Below are 17,856 nucleotides of genomic sequence, written 5' to 3' on the forward strand. Positions count from 1 at the left end.
CGTTCCCTGCAACTCATCACCCAATACTTACAGGGGAAAAAAAATGAAGGCACCCCCCCGCTTCCCCAGTGCTCTCACGCCAACTCCTCCCCATTCAGACCCCTCTCTTTTGTATCCACAGCCAGCTTTGCAGAAGGGCTTCTGCTTCTCTGAATATTCTTTGATAGGCAGCTGGCATCCACCAATCAAGCACTAGGAGTCAGCTGATTGCTGTATTATAGTACCAGGTGCTAATACTGCCACAAGCAGTGGAAGGAGTCTGCACTGGGGAGAGTGGATGCTCCGAGCTGGTGGAGACCTCATTTGCTGTTGCAGTCAGCAGAGGTTTCTACAGGCAACAGAAATGCCATTAAAGAATTTGAATCTTTAGGTTTTTTTTTGTTGCACAGAAGCTGATGGAAGAAATCCTGCTGAAAGCCTGAAAAGAGAGAAAGATACAGAGAGGGAGAAGGGAGAGAGAAAGAAAGAGAGAGACTGTTGGGTGTTTGCAATTAATTAAATGAGTCCTTCACAGTGGCTGCACACAACACTCTGCTGAGTGCCCCAATTCACCGTGCAAGTACAGTTTCCACTCAGTATATAACCTGCAGCTGGATACAACACTTCAGTTTACTTGGGTAAGGCTCTGCTATTTTTTTCCTCTCTCTCTCTTGAGTGCTTTGTGTTAGATGTGTAATTCCTCGAGCAATTATTAATTTGACCACAGGTTTTTAGCTGAAATGATTGTCTGCTAAGCAGAGGCATGTGTGTCCCCTAATCTCTGATTTGCATTTAAATGTGACTGCATTCTGGAAGGAGCTTTCCTTCCTCTATTCACACGGAGGAATCTAAAGAGACAATAGGCCTTAAAGAAGGAGAGTGAAAAGCCCAGCATGGGCCCTGTGTTTCTAAGATTGTATAGTCCACTGTCACCTTAAAGCTTATGAAGGGGCTGGGAAGAGTCCTTCACCTTCGCCACTGTCTGCCGTCTGTCCCACTCTTGAAAGGCAGCACCCTCTGCACCTCATCCCAGCATCGTACAAGAAGGGCTCCCAGACAAAAGGCTGCGAGCAAGTTGTGTTTGAGAGCGCGTGTGAAGCTGGCCATTAACTAGCTGTCAGTGTTTGCTTCAGGCTGTGTGACAGGGTCCCAGACCTGGTGTAAAGCCGATGAATAGACTATTCACGTGAAGGGTATAATCCTCCATCCCCAACCCCCCCCCCCCCCCTTCCTTGGAAGGTATTATTCAAGGGAGGCATCCAAACATTCTAGTAGTTTGAAAGGAGTCTGAGTTGCCAAATGAGATAGTCTAAAGGTATGCAAACAAGGCGAGCAGCTGCTGTTGTGCTCTGTATTTAGTGTATACAAATGTTGCTCTGCCTCACTTTGTGCTCTCTTGCCCCCATTCCCCTTGGCAGCTGTTTCCTTTTGGGAAAGAAAAGTGGGGGGAGGGGGAGAAGGAGGAGAAGAGGAATAAGTTGCTGCTTCTACAAAACATTTGACATTCCTTTGGGGATGTATCCTTCTCTCTTTCCACCCCCCCCCCCCAATCCAAAGTTTCAGCATCCCTTTCACTGGCCCCCTCTAGAAGCTCTTTTTGATTTATCTGTCATGAAGTCCGTCTATCTATTTGGATCCTGTCATGCTTTTTCTACCACAGTTATTTTAAAAAGAGTTTTTTCCTTAACATGAGAATGTAAACAGGAGGCGTTGGTGGTGGACGACTGTATGTGAGGCAGGTCTAAAAGTGTTGTGCTGTGTGATGAGATGCTTGTAACTTTTTGCAGGGCAATAGTATCAGATTTTAAAAAAACATTTCAAACAATATATCAAGCTGAGAATTTGCTCTTTCGCGCTTACTGGGAAATTTACATTATTATTGCTTTGTATCTAGATTTTTTTTTGCTTTATTAAAACACACACCCTATCGTGCCCTTTCCTTCATGTAATAATATTGTGACCTTAAAAAAAAAAATTTGAACTAAAAGGTTTGCGTTCAAAGATTGGAAGAGCTCGTGGAATTATTCCTTGCATTTGCCTAATTTTAATTTCACAAATCTCCGGGTCCCTTTTATGTTGGAAGTGTTTAAAAGGCAGGCAAAGAATGACACTGGTCACCTTTATCAGCAGTGTCAACATTCATTCAGATAATGGTTTCTGAAAGCATTTAACAAAAGAACAGCACTGTAACAGTGGAAGGACTGGCCAATAAACAGTATTTTGGGCAACATGGGCTTCTATCATAGCATAGGAATTCATCCACAGTGTTTGTATGTGTGAGTGTAACACCAGAGCTAATGATACTTAATTAGCTCAATTTATTGTATATTTTAGCATTTGTGAATATGTAAATTTATGAAAATCTATGCAGTACATTGGTTTTTAGTTATTTGTTAAGATTTACAACGGAAGCAGGTATTTGCCTGTTAATCATGTTCTGCAATTCTCTGCATTTTTGTGAAATTAAACTGACTGAGTTGTTTAAATTCGTTGTTTTTTTTGTAAATTGAAGATTTTAAGAAAGGTAAATCTCTCTATTCATAATGACGGTTTGAGATGTGTATTGAGTTTGTGTGTATTAACTGTCACTTAATATTGATGATATGCAAATGAATATTTAAAGCGTCAAATCCTAGACTACAGTTTAAATATGTGCTGATTTTAAAAAAATAAACAAACCATTTTATCAGTGAATGAGCCACCTTAAAGGGTTAATTAAAGCAAATCACTGGAATTTAACCAGATTCCACTGCCAAATAATAACCCCAGTAAAAACAACCTGTGCACTCCACTCTTTGGTAGTCAGCGGCATCAGTGCTGAGGGCTTTAAGAGTTTGCATTTCAGATTTTTTTTTCTCCCTCATATGAGTAACTTTGCAGTGCGTGGCTGCACTGTCATTTTGCTGTCCATGGGACAGGAACTTCAGATGATCGTGCAATCCAAAATAATGATTCACACGTGGAATATATAAGATTTAAAGGAAGTTTGAAAATACTTGGGACTGGATTTTATACCTGTTACCATCAGTTGCTTACGGACTGACTCTTGCGGATATATAGGGACCTGGCCAATCTGGGGGAAGATATTTGGGACATCATTTTACACAAGCTTGTGAACATGGATGCACAATGCTGATGTAATTGATGCTAGCTTGCTCAATATTATTGTATCCACTGCAGCATGCACTGCTCAAAATTCCTTTATCAATAATTCTTCTATCCAATGTGCACGTGTACACATCGAGGTTTGGCCACTGAATGTGGATTGTACATTACAATTCTGATACGTTACCGCTGGTAATACAAAAGTCACTTACCCCAAGTCAACAAAGTGGTTCAAAAGATCAAGATGAGATAAAAGTTCTTGCTTTGGGGGTAAGGTGTGACACAAGGCTGTAATGCCCTGGTTAGTTAGTACATTGATGCCATGTTGAGGCACTGCACTTTTGGGTGCTACAGGGCACCAATTCACTCATCTTGACTTAGCGTTCTGCAACACTGTTTCATGGTGCTGAATAAATATTAATGAACCCATTTGAATTGCTTCTGGCTGGCTTTCCGCATTAGTGCAGCGAAGTTTCAGCAGGGGGTAGGGAATGGAAGTGGCCTCCATTACTTGAATGCGGCATATGTAGCCATTTCCACCCAGGATGGAGGCACACAATTAACACATTAATAGTATTATCAGGCTCTCTGAGACTGTTGAATTTTTTTCCACGAAGTACTTTTCAGTGTGATGGTTGCCCACAGCTGCTGCACCTGACGCTCAATAAAATATCAACTGTAGCGCCAAATTAATCTTGCCCCTGACTCTCTTCAGCAATTCGCCAAAACTGAGCAGAAATTTGTAACAAGAAGCATTTGCTTTGGGAAGTTGCAGAGTAAGCTCATTTTCCCACTGTGCATATTTAATAGAATTTGACCCCATCCTGGGGTCATGTGCTGTAAAACAAAGCTTGAGTGGATTATATAGTCACAATACAGATAGGATTCAGGGAGGCCATTAGGCCCAACCCAGATCATCCAACCTGAAAAAATGCATAGTCCCCACAGCCCCCTCCACAATATCCAATCATTCCAGAGTTTTTGGCTCCACTTATTGATACTAAATTTGTCTTCCACCATTTTGAACCCTTGTCTAACTGTCACAGTTTAGTATGAATTACTCTGAACCTTGCAACCTGGTAAATAGTTTTATTTATTAATATACAAGGCAGTCACTATACCATGGAATCCACCATGAGGGCCTTTTGAAGAATGAGTCATTTATTGCATTGTATAATAGGATACCAGAGAGGGTACAAAAATGTGATGTGTCCATGCTATAGCAAAACTATGACAGTAACAGATGTATAAGAAGGAATTTAGGTGTGTGATGCTAAATAAAAAATAACATGCCCTCCATATCTGTGGTACACTGACAGAAGCAAATTAAACTACCATTGGAAGTTCCCATGGAGACATCGGTCAAACACTCCCGTCCCCCAATTCTGCCAAGCTCTAATCCCAACGATGTAATTAAGGAAGTGCCAGGCACCTTTTCATATGGAAAGGAAAATCAAAAAGAGAATCATTTTCGAACCATTCTCTAGCACTGGTTGAAAGCAATGTTAGTGGAAATCCAAGAGCTTGTCATCGTCCAACCTCCTGCCTACGGTCAGGGTGATCTGATCTGTGATCTGGTTAGACTATGTGAGCATGTTTTTTTTAAAAAAAAACTAGCTGAGAGGCTACAGCCCCGAGCTCAGGACGCCAACAAGGTTAAAAAGAGCAATAAGGAACGTAACGGAAATCATGGTTGGATGACAGTAAGCTTCTGTCTTTAAAAGCATATAGTTTGTGGGAGGAAGGGAAGACTTGAGGGATGGAAAATAAGGTTATTTATTCCCCGCCCCCACCACCAAAAAAACGATATACTAATTAGTATTGTAAGCTATTAAACAAGCTTCACTGAAAATGAAAGGTTTTGGATTTCCATCAACAGTGTAGGATGTGAATAGGCGTCACAAACTGTGGTAACTCTTAGATTTATGTTTTGATGCTGCTTGGTTTAATGCTTAGTAACATTACTAATGTTTTAGAATTGCCTGTTCTGTTGAATAATAAATACGTGATTACAGTCTCAAGCATCCAATGGTTAGATTCCTTACTCGATTATACCTCTTCTACAAACCTTCTCCTCGCAGGGTTTGAAGGGTCTCGATTCTCGTTCAGTTTTATTTTTTTGCAACTGACTTTTTAAAATCTGAAACGTTGAGTTCATTTCATTAATTGACTGCTTTAATTAGCCGGAGAAAAGCTGCTTCGGTGTCGACATCGAATGTGACCGTGAACAAAGGCCTCTCAGTCCCTGTGTCTGGTTGTCCTGGCAGACATGTGCTCTGTGCAGATGCCTCCTCATTTGTTTCCCGAGCTGGACAGTGGTGGCATTTATGGGGCTCCATGGTGATGGAGTAAAATGCAGACATGATGCTTGATCCCGTTTAAAGTTGCACTGTGCTAATTAGAGAGTTTAGCTCCGAGGAGTACACATGCCCTGGCAAAGAATGGGCTTCCTTATCTTTTAATAATTTACCTTTTGAAATGACTAATGCAACAGAAGGTTAGTACTGTCTATTAGGAGCAGATTAGAAGATTTGCTATTAATGCTTATTGGTACACTCTTTCCATCTTAAATTTCAGTAATCCCCTTTGCAACAATCTACCTGTCCAATTCAGGAATGCTCAATGGACCTGAAGACATTATCTGTGTAACTGGGCTGTTTAAATCCCAGGAACATTTTGTGAACAGCTGTTTAGTGGAGTGGAGTAAAATAAAATAAAATAAATCAAAGGATACATTACTGTTCCTTTCTGTTTATTTTTAAATGAAGTTCAGGAAAATCATGTGCCTGTTAGTGGACTGCATCAGCCCTGTTGGCTTAGCTACTGAGCTTTCTTCAAATTTCCTGCTAAATCCTCATTTATAGAGACCAATAGGTGAGACACCTACCTTAAGTTTGTGACAATCTGGGTGCATTGCTGGTATAAAGTGGTGGTGAACTTTCAACAGGGGTTCCCTCCACTCTCCCTTGTTATTATTTCCCCCTCTGCTCACTGCTTTTCCCCATGTACTTGCCTCTTGTTACCTGCTGAACTATACCTGCTGGGCAAACAATAGACACTGGGAATTTCCTCCAAGCATCTCCCGTCCCGCTGCTGTAACTTCAGCAGTAGTTTAACGGAAACCCCATTTACATGTGCTGATGGGTTTTCTGCCAAAGTTACGGTGGGGAGAGGCACCGAGGAATTTCCCATCAAGAATAGCTGACACAATTAAGAGTAAAGAACTTAAGTAAATAAGAGAGACTACAGAATGGCTGCACAGGGACAATTTGCACGTATTCATGTATTGAACTTTAACAACAGTTCAAATACCTTAGTGGAGATGCTCCCGGGAATAAAGTATTCATTGCCCCTAATTCATTCACATGGATTCTGTTACTGAGGCTGGGTCACAGAATGTGACTTTCTCACACTCTTCAGCATCCAGATTTCTAGCATTTTCACTTGAATCCTGACCTCCATGTACCTGAGGAACAGTGTGACAACTGGTAGAATCATAGGTTACAGCACGGAAGGAGGCATTTCATCCCTTTGAGACCGTGCCAGCTCTTTGCAAGAGCAATCCAGCTAGTACCACTCCCCCACCCTGCAAATTTTTTCCTTTCAGGTACTTATCCAGCTCCCTTTTGAAGGCCATGATTGAATCTGCCTCCACCAACCCCTCGGGCAGTGCATTCCAGATGCTAACCACTCACTTTTTTAAAAAAAAAGTTTTTCCTCATGCCACCTTTTTTGGTTCTTTTGCCAATCACCTTAAATCTATCTCCTCTGGTTCTTAACCCTTCCACCAATGTGAACAGTTTCTCTCTATCTACTCTGTCTAGACACTTCATGATTTTGAATACCTCCATCAAATCTCCCCTCAACCTTCTCTGTTCCAAGGAGAACAACCCCAGCTTCTCCAGTCGATCCATGTAACTAACGTCCATCATCCCTGGACTCATTCTAGTAAATCTCTTTTGCACCCTCTCTAAGGCCGTCACAGCTTTCCTAAAGTGTGACGCCCAGAACTGGACACAATACTCCAGTTGTGGTCGAACCAGTGTTTTATAAAGGTTCATCATGACTTCCATACTTTTGTACTCTATGCCTCTAATTATAAAGCCCAGGATCCTGTATGCTTTTTTTAACCGCTTTCTCAACCAGCCCTGCCACCTTCAATGATTTGTGTACATATACCCCCAGATCTCTCTGTTCCTGTACCCCTTTTAGAATTGTGCCCTCTAGTTTACATTGCCCCTCCTCGTTCTTCCTACCGAAATATATCACTTTGCATTTTTCTGGGTTAAATTTCATCTGCCATGTGTCCACCCATGCCACCAGCCTGTCTATATCCTCTTGAAGTCTATTACTATCCTCCTTACTGTTTACTGTCCTTCCAAATTTTGTCATCTGCAAATTTTGAAATCATGCCCTGTACAACCAAGTCCAAGTCATTAATATATATCAAGAAAAGCAGTGGTCCCAGCACCGACCCCTGGGGAACACTACTGTACACCTCCCTCCAGTTCACCACTACTCTGTTTCCTGTCACTTAGCCAATTCTGTCTCCATGTTGCTACTGTCCCCTTTATTCCATGGGCCACAATCTTGATGATAAGCCTACCATGTGGCACTTTATCAAATGCCTTTTGAAAGTCCATATACATCACATCAACTGCATTGCCCTCGTCTACCCTCTCCTGTTACCTCATCAAAAAACTCTATTAGGTTAGTTACACGATTTGCCTTTGACAAATCCGTGCTGGCTTTCCCTAATCAATCTACACTTATCCAAGTGACTGCTAATTCTGTCCCGGATTATCATTTCTAAAAGTTTCCCCATCACTGAGGTTAAACTGACTGGCCTATAGTTGCTGGGTTTATCCCTACACCCTTTTTTGAACAAGGGTGTAATATTTGCAATTCTCCAGTCCTCTGGCACCAGCGCTGTATCTACGGATTTTTGGGAGAGTATGGCCAAATGGTTTGGAAGATTATTGGGTAGAAGGCAGTTGGACATCTGGAGTGAATCCAACATGGGCTTCGCTCTGGCATAAATGTAGCAGTTGAACTATTTTGTACTGGTACAAGAAATACAGCAATGATTTTTCATATTAATATGATGCCATCCGGTGGAGCGAAGAAAGACTTATGTTCGTACCTTGTAATGTCCCTCAGAATGTCTCGAAGCATTTTGCTTACTATGAATTACTTTAAAGTGCAGTGGCTATTATATAGGCAAATATGGCAGCCAGTTTTCACACAAGAACCCACAAACGAGCACCGAGATGAATTACCAGCTAATTTGGTTTCAGTGGCGATTGAGGGAATAGTGTTGGCCAATGTAATGGGAGAACTTCTTGCTTTTCTTTGAATAATGCTGTCGGATCTTTAACGTTCACCTGAACCAGCAGTACACAGCGAGGGGGGGGGGGCCCTGATGAGTGACGTGCCCAAAAAAAAGCACCTCTGACAATGCAGCATTCCTGGGTAGTCAGCCTGAATTATGCACTCAAGTCCTGGAGTGGAGCCTGAATCCACAACTTTCCGACTCGAGAGGTGATTGCATTGCCAATTAAGACAAGCTGAGCTCAGGTGTTCTTTGGTAATAAGCTGCACATAAATAGAAGCTGGATTATCTAGTTTGGCATCCCCTGCTGATTATAAGGTATTCCCCAGAGTTTATGTCGCACAAGAATCACGCAGACACAATGCCCACAGGTACCCCATACACTGCATAAACACGTGCTGTAAGTGCGTATTGGGATCTAGTAGAGGCCCACTGAGATTTAACAACGTAAACTAGGCCACAGATATTTGGACACTGGTTTTGATCTGGATAAATTTGTGCCCTCTAGGTAGTAAGACCTTGAATCTTACCACATGAGGTTGGCTTAAAATGCAGACCATGCCCTCGTTGTATGATGCCCACGACCCCCTTTCCCCATCTGTTAATCCCGTGCTAGTTTAATTCAGCCCCTGTTCCCCCTCGCTCACCATCACATGCATCATCCGATCCACTTTGCATATATTTAAAATGTGCTTAAATGCTGGAAACCTTACATATAATTAAATTATTGGAGGCCACATTTACAAATTGCGGACGAAAGCTCAGACTGCTGCACAGCTTTTTGCTTCAAACAAAAAAATAAACAGGGAGGTCTGCAATTTCTGATTTGCCAAATAGACTTTGCCTCTTAATATAAACTCAAACAGAACTGAAACCTTAATGTGTCCCTGTAGCAGGCTATACAAATTCTTTCCCACACTGCTTGAATTTGAACCGACAGTCGCCCAGTGGATTTCTCGGCTGCCCTTATTCTCTGCCTGATTTAACCTTTTCACCCTTTTGTGTCCCAATCAATGACCAGCCCTTCTGTCCACGCATTCTAATGCATCTGCACTGCTTAATCTTGTAACACTATTGACCGCGGCTATTCATTCCGCTTCGGAGCCATTATAGATTATCAGTGGATAAAAATTAAAAGCAGATATTTTCATAAATCAGATTTGCAGAGATTTGGCTGAACGGAGAGCAGGGAGTCGGAACTGTGCGTCAGAATTGCATTATCCCCTATCACCGAGTTGCACTGAACTCTTTTCAAATCCAGTGTATTATAAAGGGACTGGAGTCCTCTCGAATTCTTCGTGTTAGCTGAAACGAGGCCCTAAAAAGTAGTGGTTTTGTGGTGTTGTGCAAATTTGTATTCCAGTATCCTCCATTTCAAAATAAAATGCTTCAGTTAGTAGATCAATTTTGCAAGGTTGCTGGATTTTCATGGTTAATTAAAGCGGGAGCAAAAAGCACAATTCACCCTTTAGTTTCAGTTCAGACCGGCAGTCATGCAAGATAAAGCAGCATGCATGTATGATGCCAGTCGGCAGCTCCATCTGGTGTTGCTGTCTGCAGTCAGTATAGCTGCTCCCCGCCTTCCACCCAACCCCCTGCCTGCCTGTATAAATGCATTTACAATGTTTGGTCACAGGAATGAATATGGCACAGGTCAGGCAAATACAATCAGAGATCGGAGTCCGACCAAAAATGAAACACAGGCCATAAATGGCTGGTGTGATTCGGTCCACAACACCAACTAGACTTTACACTCCAACTTCTGATGAATGATTCCTGCCTTAAGTTAATTGCTCAGGAGTTAAATGTTTTCACTTTACCACTGGAAAAACAGAAACCCTTGCTTTTATGCTGGTGGTAAGATCTTGTACCCATCGTCTGACCATTCCACCCCCCTCTCCCCCAAACAAGGAGCCATGGATGGTTACAGCACAGAAGTCGGCCATTTGGCCTATCATGTCTATACTGGCTCTTTGCTATAACAATCCAAAACAAATCCCTCTGCTCTCTCCCCATAGCCCTGAATCTTCCTCTATTTCAAATATTTATCCAATTCTTGCTTAAAAGATGCAGTGGTCTCTGCCTCAACTATTACTCCCTATGACAAAGAATTTGATGCTCCAACAACCTGCTGCTTAAATAAATTTATCCTAATCGCTCTCCTTTATCTCTTTAAATCTCCTTACCTAAGGAAGGATATACTTGCCTTAGAGGGGTGCAATGAAGGTTCACTAGATTGGACAACCCTCTCATCCCAGGAATCAATGAGGAGAGATTGAGTAGAATGGGCCTGTAGTCTCTGGAGTTTAGAAGAATGAGAGGTGATCCTGTTGAAACGTATAAAATTCTCACCGGGCTTGACAGGGTAGATGCTGAGAGGCCGTTTCCCCTGGCTGGAGAGTCTAGAACAAGGGGCCATAGTCTCAAGGTAAGGGGTTGGCCATTTAGGACTGAGATGAGGAAAAAATTCCTCACTCAGAGAGCTGTGAATCTTTGGAATTTTCTACCCCAGAGGGCTGTGAGTGCTCAGTCGTTGAGTATATTTAAGACTGAGATTGATAGATTTTTGGACTCTAGGGGAATCAAGGGATATGGGGATAGACAGGAAAATAGTTGAGGTAGAAGATCAGCCATGATCTATTGAATGGTGGAGCAGGCTCGAGGGGCCGTATGGTCTACTCCTGCTTCTGTTTCTTATGTTTGTAAATTGATCCCTCATCACTGACTTTCTAATCGGAGGAAATAGTTTTTCCCTATTCATTCTATAAAAACTTTTAATAATTTAAAAAGCCTCTATTAAATCACCTTAGCCTCTCTGGTTCAGTGGAAGTAGTCCTAGTATCTCAAATTTCTTCTCAGAACTATAGTTTCCTATCTTTGGTATCTTCCCGGTGAATCTCGGTTGTAAGCTTTTATGGTTTTAATGTCTGTTCTATAATGGGGCCCCTAATACCGCACACAGGATTCTAACAGTCGATTCTAACCAATGTTTTGTACAAATTTATCATTATCTCTTTACCCTTGTATTCTGCCTTTGTTTATAAAACCCAAAATGTTGGCCTTTATTGCTTTATCCACCTGCATTCACATTGTCAGGGACTTGTGTATTTGAACCCCAGATCTCTGTTCGCCCTTCAATATCTTTCCATCAAGTGTATATTGGTATTCCCTTTTCCTCCCAATACTTACCCACTTACCTCACACTTACCCACACTAAATAAGTGTGCCACCCTTCTCATTCTGCTAACCTGTATGTCTTCCTGAAGTCTTCCTTGCTATAAGCCAATCCCACTACTATTGTGCCACCAGCAAACTTTAAGATTTGTGTTCCATATTCCATATGAGCTCACTGGATTGAAGGTAGATATCAGAATGCTGAGTGCCTTTATTTTCCCCCTTTTTACCTTCAGGGTGCTGAGGCCAACTGCCCATCATTACCTTGGCTGAGATTGGCTAACTCAATGCAAAATGTATCATTTTGAACTGCTTTTGGGTGGGGAGGGGGAACAATTGTCACTATCCATTCGCACCTGGCACAAGGTGGGGGGCATTGCCAGCAATACGGCAGGGTGGTGTTTACTTCATATAAATGCATATAAGTGCTCACATTCACCAGAAAGAAGGCCATGATTGGATTAGATTTATTATGCCTGTTCCGTGCCGTACACCACATCGTGATGAGATTCTGATAGGAGAGAGATGCAAGATAATTAACCCACGCAGATCTAGCACCGTGTTGAAATATTACTTTGTGGGCCTAATGCACTTAGTGTCTCTGTGCCCACGTCCATGCGTCAGAGAGACTAAAATATTACCTGCAGTGGTTTTACAATTGGCTATAGGACAGCAGCCGAGTCATCTGTGCCCTAAATCGGGAAAATGGTTGAGGTGGGGGGAGGGTTTAAAAGCACTGCACTGTTTGCCAAGGGATCAAATAATATTTCATTGATCCTCTGATGTCATCAGTGTCCCCAAACAAGTCATTTGTTTGAAAGGGAATGAATGTAGCTTTTAAAGTGCAGTTGGTGGTAGTATTACCAATTAGTTTTTTAAGTCTATCTGAATGTTATCTATATTTATATAAAGGTTTTGCGAGTGTATCTCACACTTCAGATGTCACACTTTGGTTATTATTTATTGGGCTTTTCTACAATTGAAAGTACGCAAAAAAGAACCCAATTATTTTCTGTTTGTTTGCTAACCTTAAGATAACGTAGGGAGGTTATTAAGGTGACCAGGATAGATAACGTTGGGCGGCTATTAAGGTGACAAGGAGAGAAATCAATTAGCTGCTAACTTACCGGTACTTCCAATAACAACAATAATTAACTTCGATAGACACCCTGACTTACTTAGACCATTGCCCCACCTGAAGTACCTAAGCAGTGGTTTTTATTAGAGCTGCATTCCAAGCTGCCAATGAGCAACACCACAGGAAATTAGTTAGTCTGGAAATGTAATCTAGTCTACAATGAAATAAATAGCAAAGCTACAAATCAGCTGAGTTGAAAACCATGCTTGTGTCCAGATAACATCAGCTGCTTGGCTGCTAGATTCCGAGCAGGAAATGTTGCCTCTGTTAAAACAGCCTTATTCTCTGCGGCAGCTAATTATTGGACTGGAATGTTTTGTTTTTTCTCTCTCCACCTCCCTCAGTTATTTGTAACACTTCAGGCTATCTCTGGTCGGTAGCTTCATAATTGGGGGTAGTATAAATACAGCAATTTTTATGGTCATTACCTTCGATTATAGGCCTCAAAGTCAAAATACACCAGAGAATGGCAAGCAGGAAGCGTTTTGTCCATTCAGCTTGTTGCAATGATGAACGCAGAACCTAATAAAGGAAACATTTTCTTATGTTGAGACAGTACATTAGGCTCTTTCTAATGGTATCAGGGAAAGTTAATCTAGGTCAACCTGGCAAACTAGAGAGCAGAAATTGCACGGTTTTGTTGCCAGTGTTGAACTTTGCTAGGCGTGAGCATGGGGTGCAGAGCTGGGGCCACAGTATTATAGCGCTATCTCCAGCCTGCACTTGCTCCATATAATGTCTATCCTTAGGTGTCCTTACGCATGTAATCCCTACAAGGTGGGGTTAAACAATCAACTGGAAGGTGACTCTTTTTCAGTCCGTTTACTAACTGTACATATCACGATTCCATCCACGTATAGGAGGATTCACTACAAACTAGTTTACATATTGAAAAGTAGATCTATAACCCACATTTGGTGTCCCCTAATCAGAGATTCTTGATAGGTTTTTCTCCAATTCTTTTTTAAACTTGCTGCTGTCATTCTGGAACAATAGACCCTTGCACCTTTCACTTGGGTTTCTTGATTTTAAACGGCACCCAGAAATAAAAATGTTTTGCATAATAACATAGCTTTTGGCTCGTGGTGAGGACACGCTGAAGGTTGCAGATTAGATTGAAAACGGAGAATAGAGGCATTGTATATTTTGGAGTGGGGAAGTATGGAGAATTTTAAATTGAGTAATATGCAAATTGCTGTTGTAGTTTTTAAAGGGATACACCCACCATATAAGCCATCCTGATAAAAGCCCTTGGACAGCGACTCGATAATGTAGACCATGATGAGCTGTTTTATCTTGTCCAGAACAGTGGAACCAGAGGACGTGGCCTGCACTTTGAAAGGGGGGTTAAATTCAAAACTAATCTGCAGAAACAATGGCCCCAATATTTACAAGGAGGTGGGGAGGGAGCGGGGGAACGTAGTACCGGGGGAGTGGTAAGCTGGAATTCCCAGGGAGGCAGAGGTCCTCATTATAATTTTTTATTCCATTTTTAAAAAATTAGTTCATGGGATGTGGGCATCGCTGGCGAGGCCGGCATTTATTGCCCATCCCTAATTGCCCTTGAGATTGATAGGCTGGCCGACTGCTGGGCGGGAAAGCCAGCGTTGGAAGGCTGCAGTTGGGGATGGCAATCAGGAAAGGTCTGGGGCGGGGGTTAGACTGGCATTCGGGAGGGAAGGATGGAGGGAATGGGGGGGGTGGTGGGGGCGCGGTGATGGTTGGTGCCTGGGAATCGGGAGGGAGCGAAAGATTGGGGGGAGGGGGGGGTCAGCCGATCACGGCAGCTTGAGGGGCAGGGGGGAGCATTCCTGCTACTCCTGGCTCACAAATTTGCTCCCATCTCCATTTCACTGCCGGGTTTCCTAAGCCCTGGGTAACCTGGCCAGCAACCGTTAAATTTAAATCGGGCTCCCAATGCATTGCGAGAGCCTGATTTAAATATTATAATGAAGTGTCCCGTCTCTCGAAGACAGGACACAGGCACGCCACGCAACCCACCGCCGTAAAAGCGACAACAAAATATTGACCCCAATATTTCAGTGAGCAAATGGTAAATCTATGGAGCAGGCTTACTGGGGAGATGGTGGAAGCAGTTAGTATTGATTCATTCAAATGTAAACTGGATGGATTTCTTTCAGAAAGTGAAATTTTGGGATACAGTATATGAGTAATTTGAAGCACGACATAGTAAGTGGAGCATGCTTGGAAACAACAGGTGATTTTGGACCTATGGTTTCCAAAGCTTTCCACCACTGAGGGTTTCCTTGCCTCATTTCTGGGTGTGTTGTAGATTGATTGCTATGATTAGTCAACAACTCCATTATCATTGTATCATGCGACTACTGGGATGGTAGAAGGCAAACTCGATGAACTTTGGTCTTTTATTGTCTAGTAATTCCTTTGTTTAGTGCATTTATACTGAGCTTGATTTGTCCAAGTCCATCCAATCCCTCCCCATGATGGCAACTAAACTGACCCTTTTTTTCTTGTTTAGAGGTGTTCATTGTACTTTTTTTCCATTTCTATCTCAATATTTAGATACAAGATGAGGCATCCATTCAAAAAATTAATGGAAAAAAAATTACCTTTTTTGAAATAAGCCCCAGGCTTCTTGGTGCAGTTAGAAACTTAAAACAATTTAAAATGGACAAAGTGTCTGTGGATTTAAAAAAAAGATATTTGAAAATACCAAATAGTGAATTGGTAATTCACAAAGTAAAGTCTGAAAATAATCTATTCCAGTTACCTTGAGTTAATCTTCTGAAAATCAGTGTCTTAGATATCCTTCATAATTGGTTCAAGGCCATAAATATGTGAAGCTCTGTAGAAATAAATTGAAGTTTTTTTTTATTAACACCAAGGGGAACATCATGAGGACAAAATTCAATTTGGTGAAATCTTAAGTTCTGAGCATTTGGAAATCATGGTCAGTAGAGAAAGAAACAGCAAGTTCTCGAAATCTGAAACAAAATACATACAGAAAATGCTGGACATATAGAGCAAGACCCTGGATTTCTGTGGGAATTCTCTCGATCTCCTGCCGTAACCCCTGGAGAAATGGCGGAAGTAGTTGTTAACGCTGCTTTTTCGGGGATCCAGCGATCTGCTGCCAGAGAATCCCTATGGACATGTCAGGCGAAGATCCTTCAACATCTGTGAGGAGAAGAGACTGACTAATGTTTCAAGTCTTCACTCTTCATTAGGCCTGCATTCATTTTATATTCCTGGTACTGTAATTGCCTTTTCCCCACCTTTTTGCTGTGTATAAGACACGGTCAGACTAAGAAGGAGCATAGGAACAGGAGTAGGCCATTCAGCCCCTCGAGCCTGTTCCGCCATTCAGCTAGATCACGGCTGATCTGTATCTTAACTCCATCTACCCACCTTGGTCCAGATTGATGAAGGATGGGAGTTTTGGCCCTCAATTCAATTGAGTGAGTACATTTTGTTTTTTTTGTTGAAGTGAAACATGGTCGAGAACAATACTAACTGGGTACATTTCATGAATATTCAGTCGGTTTCTTTTTCCTTGGGTGTCACTCAAATTTTTGTTAATTGAACAAACTTGATGAACTTTGATAGATATTCATTGAGAATCAGTTCCATGCTTTTTATTTCTAATTGACTGTCAAAAAATGTTCCAAAGTAGTACAGCATGGAGATAGAACATGTTGAAATAGAAGCATGTATGTAGTACAACGAGAGAGGAGGGGGAACAGAAGAGAGGCTGCAAGGTACATACATGGTTTCATCCACACTCTGAGCTGCCAGTCACAGCCATGCTACCAAATGCCAGGTACTTCCCTACAGAAAGGAAGAGCCACCCCAGAGTCCCCTCTCACCTCCTGGCAGCTGGTTTCAGAGCAGCAAGTCTCACTAGGTTGACCACCCACGCCTGTTGGCTGGAGATCCTAGATTTCCTGCTGGAGTTACACTGGGAAGCTAGCCTAAGTCCAGTGGGGGGGGGGCGATGGCAGAAAATGCAGTAGGAGCCAATCCACTGGCTCCCTGCTCACCTCTGCTACGTAAAGGATTTCCAGCTGGAATGACAGAGGAAATACAATTTATTTGCCCATGTATGGGGTGGGAATGGGTATATAAATATGCAAATGATACAAATACTTCATCCAATGTATTTGCTGTGAGTTGTGCCATAGCAACCAAAAAAGCATAAGCACAGCAATGAAGTGCACACAAGCTGCTGGCCATGCTATGCTGTGGGATTACCTAACAGCCTGCTGCAGTCAATCTCTGCCTCTCCTCCAGGTGGACCTCCCAGTAGGTACTGAGAAACTTGCCAAAATTATGTGTACAAACCCTCAGGCTGGAAAATCATTTGGACACAGGGACGCGCCCTTGTCTCGCAATGCTGCACTTCTGTCGGTGTAATTGTCGAGCATAAAGTCCAGGCAGGTTTTGTGGCACGGGAATTCCCAACAACGAGCAAAGGGAAGAACGTGCTTTTAAAAGAAGCTTCAACATCTGCAAATAAAACAACCTAACTTTACCAAATCAGCTGGTTTTGACAATTTGTGACTGTTGCTAGTTGTTACAAATGAAGATTCATGATCTGCACACATTTAATCATACACTGCAGATTCCTGGCCATTTATCATTAGATATTAAAGAACTATGCAGTGAACTTTGATTACATAGAAACATGGGAATTACTAGGTTGGAAAAAAGACCAAGGACCATTTTGTTTGCCTTCTACCATCCTGGTAGTCGCATGGTTATAGGCAAAGATTAATTTTTCATGAATGTTCAAGAATTGTTAATCTCTTGGACCGGAGATCCATATATAGACATGTATAGCTATTGCTTACTTTCAGTATATTGTACAGATACAAATAGTCTAAGCAGAGAACCCATCCGTTGTCATGATGTAAAAGATACCAGACCACAAGAGGTTTGGATGTGACTTGAGTTTAACTATTTGGGGTCTAGATTGGGTACAGTGCAGTTTCATTGGTGTCTCCAGCATACAATTACAAAAATCTGCTTGTTTCAAATCATAGCTCATTGGTAAAAAAAATCTGCATAGTTATGTCAATTGCTGTAACTTGATTTAAAAAAAAAAATTCACTACATTTTGCAACCTTGACTTTCAACAGCAATTTGAGAT

General features: G+C 42.0%; 1 protein-coding gene across 1 annotated transcript in view; it reads left to right on the top strand.

Annotated features, from left to right (window-relative positions):
• The first annotated feature begins 260 nt into the window (after positions 1–260).
• The window catches only part of lrrn1 (leucine rich repeat neuronal 1), a 38,196-nt gene continuing 20,600 nt past the window's right edge, over positions 261–17,856 (top strand). Inside the window, exon 1 of the mRNA XM_067998924.1 lies at positions 261–617. The gene's annotated coding sequence lies outside the window, so the exon portion shown is untranslated. The remainder of the gene's footprint in view (positions 618–17,856) is intronic.

Source organism: Heptranchias perlo, chromosome 17 (genome assembly GCF_035084215.1).
Source record: "Heptranchias perlo isolate sHepPer1 chromosome 17, sHepPer1.hap1, whole genome shotgun sequence".
In the NCBI taxonomy this organism is placed as follows: domain Eukaryota; kingdom Metazoa; phylum Chordata; class Chondrichthyes; order Hexanchiformes; family Hexanchidae; genus Heptranchias; species Heptranchias perlo.